Raw genomic sequence first — 8,031 nt, 5'->3', positions numbered from 1 at the left:
GAGTAAACATCCTGTATTTTATCTGGCAAGCCTACTTATGCCATTTCACACTAGTCTCTTCATGCCGCCGCTAAGTGCTTGATAACTTCTCCACCCTGCTCCTTATCCACGTGATACTCTTCTGCTGCTTCTTCAAAAGCCAGTCATGGGGTTCTGGAACAATGCAGATGGGAGTTTGGAATCCATGTGCTGGGGATGGGCCTGGCCACCTGTGTGCCTTGTTTAATAACTCCCTAGTTCCTGTTCATCCTTTCCATTCTCCCTCCTGGAACTAGAATTCTGCCCTGAACTCCAGTTTACTTGGCTGGAACCCCACAAAATTTTTCACCCTTGTGAACTCTCCCCCTGAGGCTATGGAGCTAGATTCTTTTTCCCAGCGGGGAGCTGGGATCCTGACTTAAATTGGGTGGATCATTGAAGCCTGCCTCCTTCCTGTCTTGTCTACTACAAAGAATGGAGAAAAGACTCAAATGAGATCAAGTTAGTAAAAGTGGTTTGTAAAGTCTAAAGTCTTTCCGATGGTTATTTAATTTAGAGGCTAAATTTTAAGCTCGTCACCTAATCTTGTACATGGAAGCTCCTCTCTAAAGTGCTCTGGGCTTCCCTTGCTTCTGCTCATGCCTAGTGAGATGATGTGGAAAATTTCTACATGTCCTCTACATAATTTTTATTAGTGCATTCAGTCACAGTGGCTGTTGCTTTAATGTTTGAATTTTTAATTGTATGGTCCAGGACACACCTCTTCATAATTAAAACTAAAGTCTCACAAACTTGCAACACAAAAAAGAAAAGATACCTGGGAGTAAAAGACCCGTAGGAACACTTGAGGACATTGAAAAGGAAATAGCCCTAACCAGTTTGGCTCAGTGAAGGGACCCAAGTTCAATTCTGGTCAAGGGCACATGCCCAGGTTGTGGACTCGATCCCTGGGTGGGGGGTGGGGCGAGCATGCAGGAGGTGGCTGATCGATAATTCTCTCTCATCATTGATGATTCTCTCTCTCCCTTTCTCTCCCTCTCTGAAACCAATAAAAATATACTATATAATAAAAGCCTAATATGCAAATTGACTGAACATTGGAATGACCGATTGGCGGAGGGTGGGTGCCAGCCAGCAGAGGGAGGGGACAGCTATGGGGGGGGGGCGGTGACTGGCAGCGGGGGTGGGGGTGATGGGGGGCGGGTCTGGTCACTCGCCAGCCAGCGCGTCCCTGGTTGCCTCCCATAGAAGGAGGCCACTGACAATGGCGGGGCAGCGATGGGGGGCTATGGGGGGCGGGGAGGGCCTAAGCCATCAGTTGGACATCCCCCAAGGGCTCCCGGACTGTGAGAGGGTAGGGGCTGGGCTGAGGGACCCCTCCCAGTGCACAAATTTTCATGCACCGGGCCTCTATCATTAATAAAACACAAAAATTAAATGACCAATTGAGACAAACAGTCCTGAGACTATTCTTCCACCAGTGATTATGACTGGGGTGGCAGGTATTAGGGATAATATTCATTTAGCCTTCTGAGTTTTCTGGGAAAACTTGGTAACTTTGCAAGTTCCAGTTGCCCTCTTGTCTAGTGCTTTGATGACACCCACAGCAACTGTCTCAAGTCACAAACAGCAAAACAGCCCAGAGGAGGATAGAGCAGCTCTCAATACACTTGGGCTTGCTAGGAATGATGTTGATGATGACAGCATCACCAGATTTCAAAAACTTTAGGCCATCTTCCAGCTTTTTCCCAGAACGATGATCAATCTTCTCCTTCAGCTCAGCAAATTTGCAAGCAATGTGAGCTGGGTGACAACCCAGCACAGGTGCATAGCCAGCACTGATTTGGCCTGGGTGGTTCAGGATGATCACCTGAGCTGTGAAGCCAGCTGCTTCCATTGGTAGGTAGTTTTTGCTGTCACCAGCCACACTGCCATGGCGAACATCTTTGACAGACATGTTCTTGACGTTGAAGCCCACATTGTCCCCAGGAAGAGCTTCACTCAAAGCTTCACGGTGCATTTCAACAGATTTTACTTCGGTTGTAACATTGCCTGGAACAAAGGTGACCACCTGCCGGGTTTGAGAACACCAGTCTCCACTCGGTCCACAGGGACAGTACCAATACCACCAGTTTTGTAGACATCCTGGAGGGGTAGATGTAGGGGCTTGTCATGTGGATGAGTTGGTTGCAGGATGCCATCCAGAGCTTCCAGCAGCTGGTTCCACTGGCATTGCCATCCTTACAGGTGACTTTCCATCCCTTGAACCAAGACATGTTAGCACTTGACTTCAGCGTGTTGTTGCCCTTCCAACCAGAAAATGGCACACATGCTACTGTGTCAGGGTTGTAGCCAATTTTCTTGATGTAGGTGCTGACTTCTTTAACAATGTCTTTGTATCTTTCTGGCTGTAGAGCAGCTCAGTAGAACCCATTTTGTTAACACCAACAGTCAGTTGTTTCACACCCAGTGTGTAAGTCAGGAGGACATGCTCACAGAGGGTCTGCCCATTCTTGGAGATGCCTGCTTCAAATTCACCAACACCAGCAGCAACAATCAGGACATAGTCAGCCTGAGGTGTACCTGTAATGTTGTTGTTTTTAAAATTTATCTTTATTGTTGAAAGTGTTATAGATGTCTCCCCCCCATTAGCTCCCTCTACCCTGCACCCACCCCCCTTCCCAGGCCTTCACCACACTACTATCTGTGTCTGTGGGTTATGTATAAATGCATATAAATTTTTTGGTTAATCTCTCCCCCATCCTACCCCCACCTTCCCTCTGAGATTCGTCAGTCTGTTCCATTTTTTATGAAGTCTCTGTCCTGGGGCATAAATAATGGTCACATAATACTTGCTGGTCTCAAATTTCCACAGGGAGATATCAATGGGGATCCCACGCTCACATACAGCTTTCAGTTTATCTAAGACCCAAGCATATTTGAAGGAGCCCTTCCCCACCTCAGCAGCCTCCTTCTCAAGTTTTCCAACGGTTCTTTTGTCAATTCCATTACATTTGTGGGTCAGATGGCCAGTAGTGGCAGACTTGCCAGAATCTATGGGTTTGTGCCCAATAACAATAGTGTTGACATGATTCTTTTCCTTTCCCATTTTGGCTTTGATTTAGTGGTGGTTTTCACAACACCTGTGTTCTTGTGCAAACATGTTGTGAAAAAACAAAATACAATTGTTTATGTATATTCATCTTGTATCCTACAACCTTGTTAAACACACTTATTAGTTCTAGTAGTTTTTTTGTAGATTCTTTGCAACTAAAGTCATTTTCAGCCATATTGAGATATAATAGACAAATATAATTGTAATATATTTTATGATTTAACATTAATTAAATAACATTTAATTAATCCTATCTAATAATAGACAAACATGGTAATTAACCATACCTCTGCTACACTTCCCATTGGCTAATCAGCAGGACATGCAAATTAACTGCCAACAAAGATGGCGGCCGGCAGCCACGCAGCTGAAGCGAACATGAGGCTTGCTTGCTCCAGTAATGGAGGAAGCCAAGGTTCCCCACCTGCCGCGGCCCGGCTCTGAGCCGAAAGCAACGATGTTTCAATTATAGAAGCTAAACAAACCCCAGATACCTGCTTTCAGCCAGCCACGGCCTCAGAGCTGGAGCCGGCTCTCAGCTCCAGTGACAGCTATAGAAGGTAAATAAATCCCAGAATTAAAAAAAAAGAAAAATAAGAGGCTGGGATCTTCAGTCGCCCACTAGCCTGAAAACGGCCCTCACTCCCTCACCCAGACTGGCCAGGCACTCCAGTGGGGACCCCCACCCTGAAGGGGGTGTGACCAGCAGCAAACAGCCATCATCCCCTCACCCAGGCTGGCCAGGCACCCAAGCGGGACCCCCACCCTGATCCAGGACACACTTCAGGGCAAACCAGCTGGCCCGCACCTGTGCATCAGGCCTCTATCCTATATAGTAAAAGGGTAATATGCAAACTGACCCTAACAGCAGAAGGACTGGGAATGACTGGTCACTATGACACACACTGACCACCAGGGGGCAGACACTCAATGCAGGAGCTGCCTCTTAGTGGTCAGTGCACTCCCACATGGGGGAGCTCTGCTCAGCCACAAGCCAGGCTGATGGCTGCCAGTACAGCAGTGGTGGTGGGAGCCTCTCCTGCCTCCTCAGCAGCGCTAAGGATGTCCAACTGCAGCTTAGGCCTGCTCCCTGCGGGTAAGTGGACATCCCCCGAGGGCTGCCAGGCTGCCAGAGGGATGTCTGATTGCCATTTTAGGCCCAATCCCCCAGGGAGCAGGCCTAAGCCAGCAAGTGGTCACCCCTGAGGGGTCCCAGACTGTGAAAGGGTACAGGCCGGGCTGAGGGACCCCCTACCCCCGAAGTGCACAAATTTTTGTGCACTGGGCCTCTAGTAAATTAATAAGTGCTAATATATTTGAGCATCAAAAGATCACCAGTTTGATTCCTGGTTGATGCCCAGGTTGCAGGTTTGGTTCCCGATCTGGGTGCATGCAGGAGTCAACCGACCAATGTTTCTCTCTCTCTCTCCCTCCCCTTCCTCTCTATCTAAAAACTCAATAAAGACATATTTTTTAAAAAGTACTTAGGTTCTATTGTTTTAGCAAGTTTCGGTTTTACAATACAGTATTTTTAACTATAGTCACCATGTTAAAAATTAAATCCTCAGATCTTATTCATTTTATAATTGAAACTTTGTACCTTTTATGACCCTCTCCCTATTCCCCTCATTCCCTAGCCCCTGGCAACCACTTTTATACTCTCTGTTTATATCTTTTTAAAAATTCTACTTATAAGTGATACTGTGCAATATTGTCTTTGTCTGGCTTGTTTTATTTAGCACAATGCCATCCAAGTTCATCTCTGTTATCACAAATGGCAGGATTTCCTTCTTTTTAAAGCCTAAATAATATTCCATTAAGTATCTACATATATACATATATCTACATATATACATTATATACATACATCTATATCTATATCTATATCTATATCTATATCTATATCTATATCTATATCTATATCTATATCTATATCTATATCTATATCTATATCTATATCTATATCTATATCTATATCTATCTATATCTATATCTATATCTATATCTATATCTATATCTATATCTATATATATTAGAGTCCTGGTGCACAAAAATTTGTGCACTCAGTGCGGGGGGTGTCCCCTCAGCCTGGCCTGTGTCCTCTCGCAGTCCAGGACCTCTAGGGGGATGTCCACCTGCCAGCTTAGGCCTGCTCCCTGAGGGGATTGGGCCTAAGCTGGCAGTTAGACATTCCTCTGGCAGCCTAGGAGCCCTCGGGGGATGTCCAACTGACGGCCACAGTAGGACATCCTTGGAGCTCTCCCTGTGAGAGCGCACTGACCACCAGGAGGCAGTTCCTGCATTGAGCATCTGCGCCCTGGTGGTTAGTGCGCGTTATAATGACTAGTTGTTCCTGGTCGTTCTTCCATTAGGATCAATTTGCATATTACCCCTTTATTATATAGGATATGTATATGTGTGTGTATATATATATATATTTATATGGCATTTTTTATCCATTCATCTCTGATGGACACTTAGGTTGTTCTCAGGTTCTCACGTCTTGGCTCTTGTGAATAATGTTACAATGAACATGAGAGTACAGATATCTCTTTGAGATAATGATTTTGTTTCCTTTGGATATATATCCAGAAGTAGGATTGCTGGATTATATGATTGTTCTATTTTTAATCTTTTGAGCTACCTCCATACTGTTTTCCATAGTGGTAATAACAGTTTGCTTCCCCACCAACAGTGTACAAGGTTTCCCTTTGCAATTAATTATATACAAGATCATGTTGCCTAAGAATCACAATAACTTTTTAATTATTTGCTTACTGCATTTAAATTAACCCTCTCAGTTCCTCTAGTATGCAACACCATAGCCCCCAAATATTCCTTACTCTTGGTAATGTCAAACACTCCTTCTCTGGGGATAGAATAGCATGTCCTTAAATTCCTCCTAAAGACTGGAATGTCTTGCTAACAGTAGCATTGACCTCCAGCCAGGGTAATTTTCCACAGTCATCTCCCATACAAAGATACACATATCACAAGAGTCAAGTGCTTGTGTTCATGCATCTAGGATCCTTTGACCTTTTACTCTGTGACTTGCCTATATCTTTGCTTCAGTTGTTGACCAATCATCCTATGATGGCCATACTCTTCTTTTTATTTATTTATTTATTTATTTAATATATTTTTGTTGATTTCAGAGAGGAAGGGAGATGGGAGAGAGATCGAAACATCATTAATGAGTGAGAATCACTGATTGGCTGTCTCCTACATGCCCCCTAGACCAGAATCAAACTCAGGACCCTTCAGTTCACAGGCTGATGCTCTATCCACTGAGCCAAACCAGCTAGGGCCATACTCTTCTTTTTAGATATAATACATTTTAAAGTAAAATCTTTGCCAGTAAGTTTTCTGTCTCTAGTTATGCTATCTTTGTCTGCTCTGATCCATTAGTTATTTTATAGTTTTACTCTGAAAAGGCATTCTTATTTTTAATTTCCAAATGCAGCATGTGTGTGTGTGCATGTGTGCACATGTGACTGCACATGCAGGGGTTGGGTGAATATCTAGGGACAGCACTCAATTATCATCCATTACTCAAGTCATACTTTTTGTCATTTAAACTCTATACAACTCTTTTACACATATCACTGTTAATTTGTTTAACCTCCAATTGATCTATTTTATGAACTTGCTTAGGACTTTATGGTTAGTTCTCTCACACTTACATCTTGTTAGATTCAGCTCATTATTTCAGACTACTGAGACCTTTTTTACATACTCATTTGTTTGCCATTCAGTGTAATGTATCCTACCATATTTATGCTTTCCCATATTTGGGCAGTAGATCACAGTCTATATCCAAGTAAAGTCTGAACTAAAAGCTCAGGGCAGAAACAGATCACTGTGGCATGCTATTGGAGACCTTCCCCTTGGTTGCCTGTGATCAGCAATTAACATTCTTTAGAAATGGTTGCTTAGCTAGGTACACATGGACTTACCCGTGCTTCCTTTTCCTCTGCATAAAATTAGGGTGATGGAGTACCCAACTCATCGGACTGTTGTTGGTTTTTAAAATATATTTTTATTGATTTTTAGAGAGAGAGGAAGGGAAAGGGAGAAGGGAGAGAGAAATAAGAAACATCTCGACTGCCTCCTACACAGCCCCTACTGGAGATGGAGCCCACAACCTGAGCATGTGCCCTGACAGGGAATTGAATCAGTGACCTCATGGTGCATAGGTAGATACTCAACCACAGCCACACCGGGTGGGCTTATAAGACTGTTGAAAGGATTAAATGGTTAAACAATGTGCTTAGAACAGTGCCCAGCACAGAGTATGTGCTCCGGAAAGTGAGTCATCATTATTTGGGAAAGCAAGGGCTTTAGACAATGGCTTGGCTTTATCTTCATCTTGTCATTTCTTAACTCTGCATCCTTAGACAAGTTATATAATTTCTCTGAACCTTAATTTCTTCATCTTAAAATAATCATAAGAATAGTGCCTTCTTTATAAAGTTGTGAGAATTAAATAAAATAACTCAAGTAGAATGTGTAATGCAGTGCATGACTCAATAAGTATTTGTTGCAATGTTTCTTATTGACATTCATCTTGTACACATGTTTTCATGTCCTCCCTCCATCCCTCTACCAAGATATGTCCAAAAGCTTATAGATATAAGCCTGTTTGGTAACTGAAAATTTGCAGAGCTATGATTCATTTAAACCATATTTTAAAACCCTTCTAAAATTCTGAAAATATCAGCAAAATAATTAATATATGTTATGGCTAGGTTATTAATTGTGGATTTATCTTATTATAACCTAGACTTGTATGTTACATATATATTGTGTGTACAGTTTATGAGAACACCATAGGGACCTTTGAAAAGATTGTGATCATTTTATATCCTGGAAAGCACAGTTTGATTGTTCAAAATGATTATGAAGGTGTATGTTTGTTTTTATCACTGCTTGTCCCT

General features: G+C 43.0%; 1 pseudogene; it reads right to left on the bottom strand.

Moving 5' to 3' along the window:
* Positions 1 to 1,449: 1,449 nt before the first annotated feature.
* Positions 1,450 to 3,229, bottom strand: LOC132229476 (elongation factor 1-alpha 1-like; annotated as a pseudogene).
* Between the last annotated feature and the right edge of the window lie 4,802 nt (positions 3,230 to 8,031).

The sequence above is a fragment of the Myotis daubentonii genome, chromosome 3, assembly GCF_963259705.1.
Source record: "Myotis daubentonii chromosome 3, mMyoDau2.1, whole genome shotgun sequence".
In the NCBI taxonomy this organism is placed as follows: Eukaryota; Metazoa; Chordata; class Mammalia; order Chiroptera; family Vespertilionidae; genus Myotis; species Myotis daubentonii.
The sequence above is the reverse complement of the archived record's forward strand: the minus strand, read 5'-3'. Positions and strand labels throughout refer to the sequence as shown.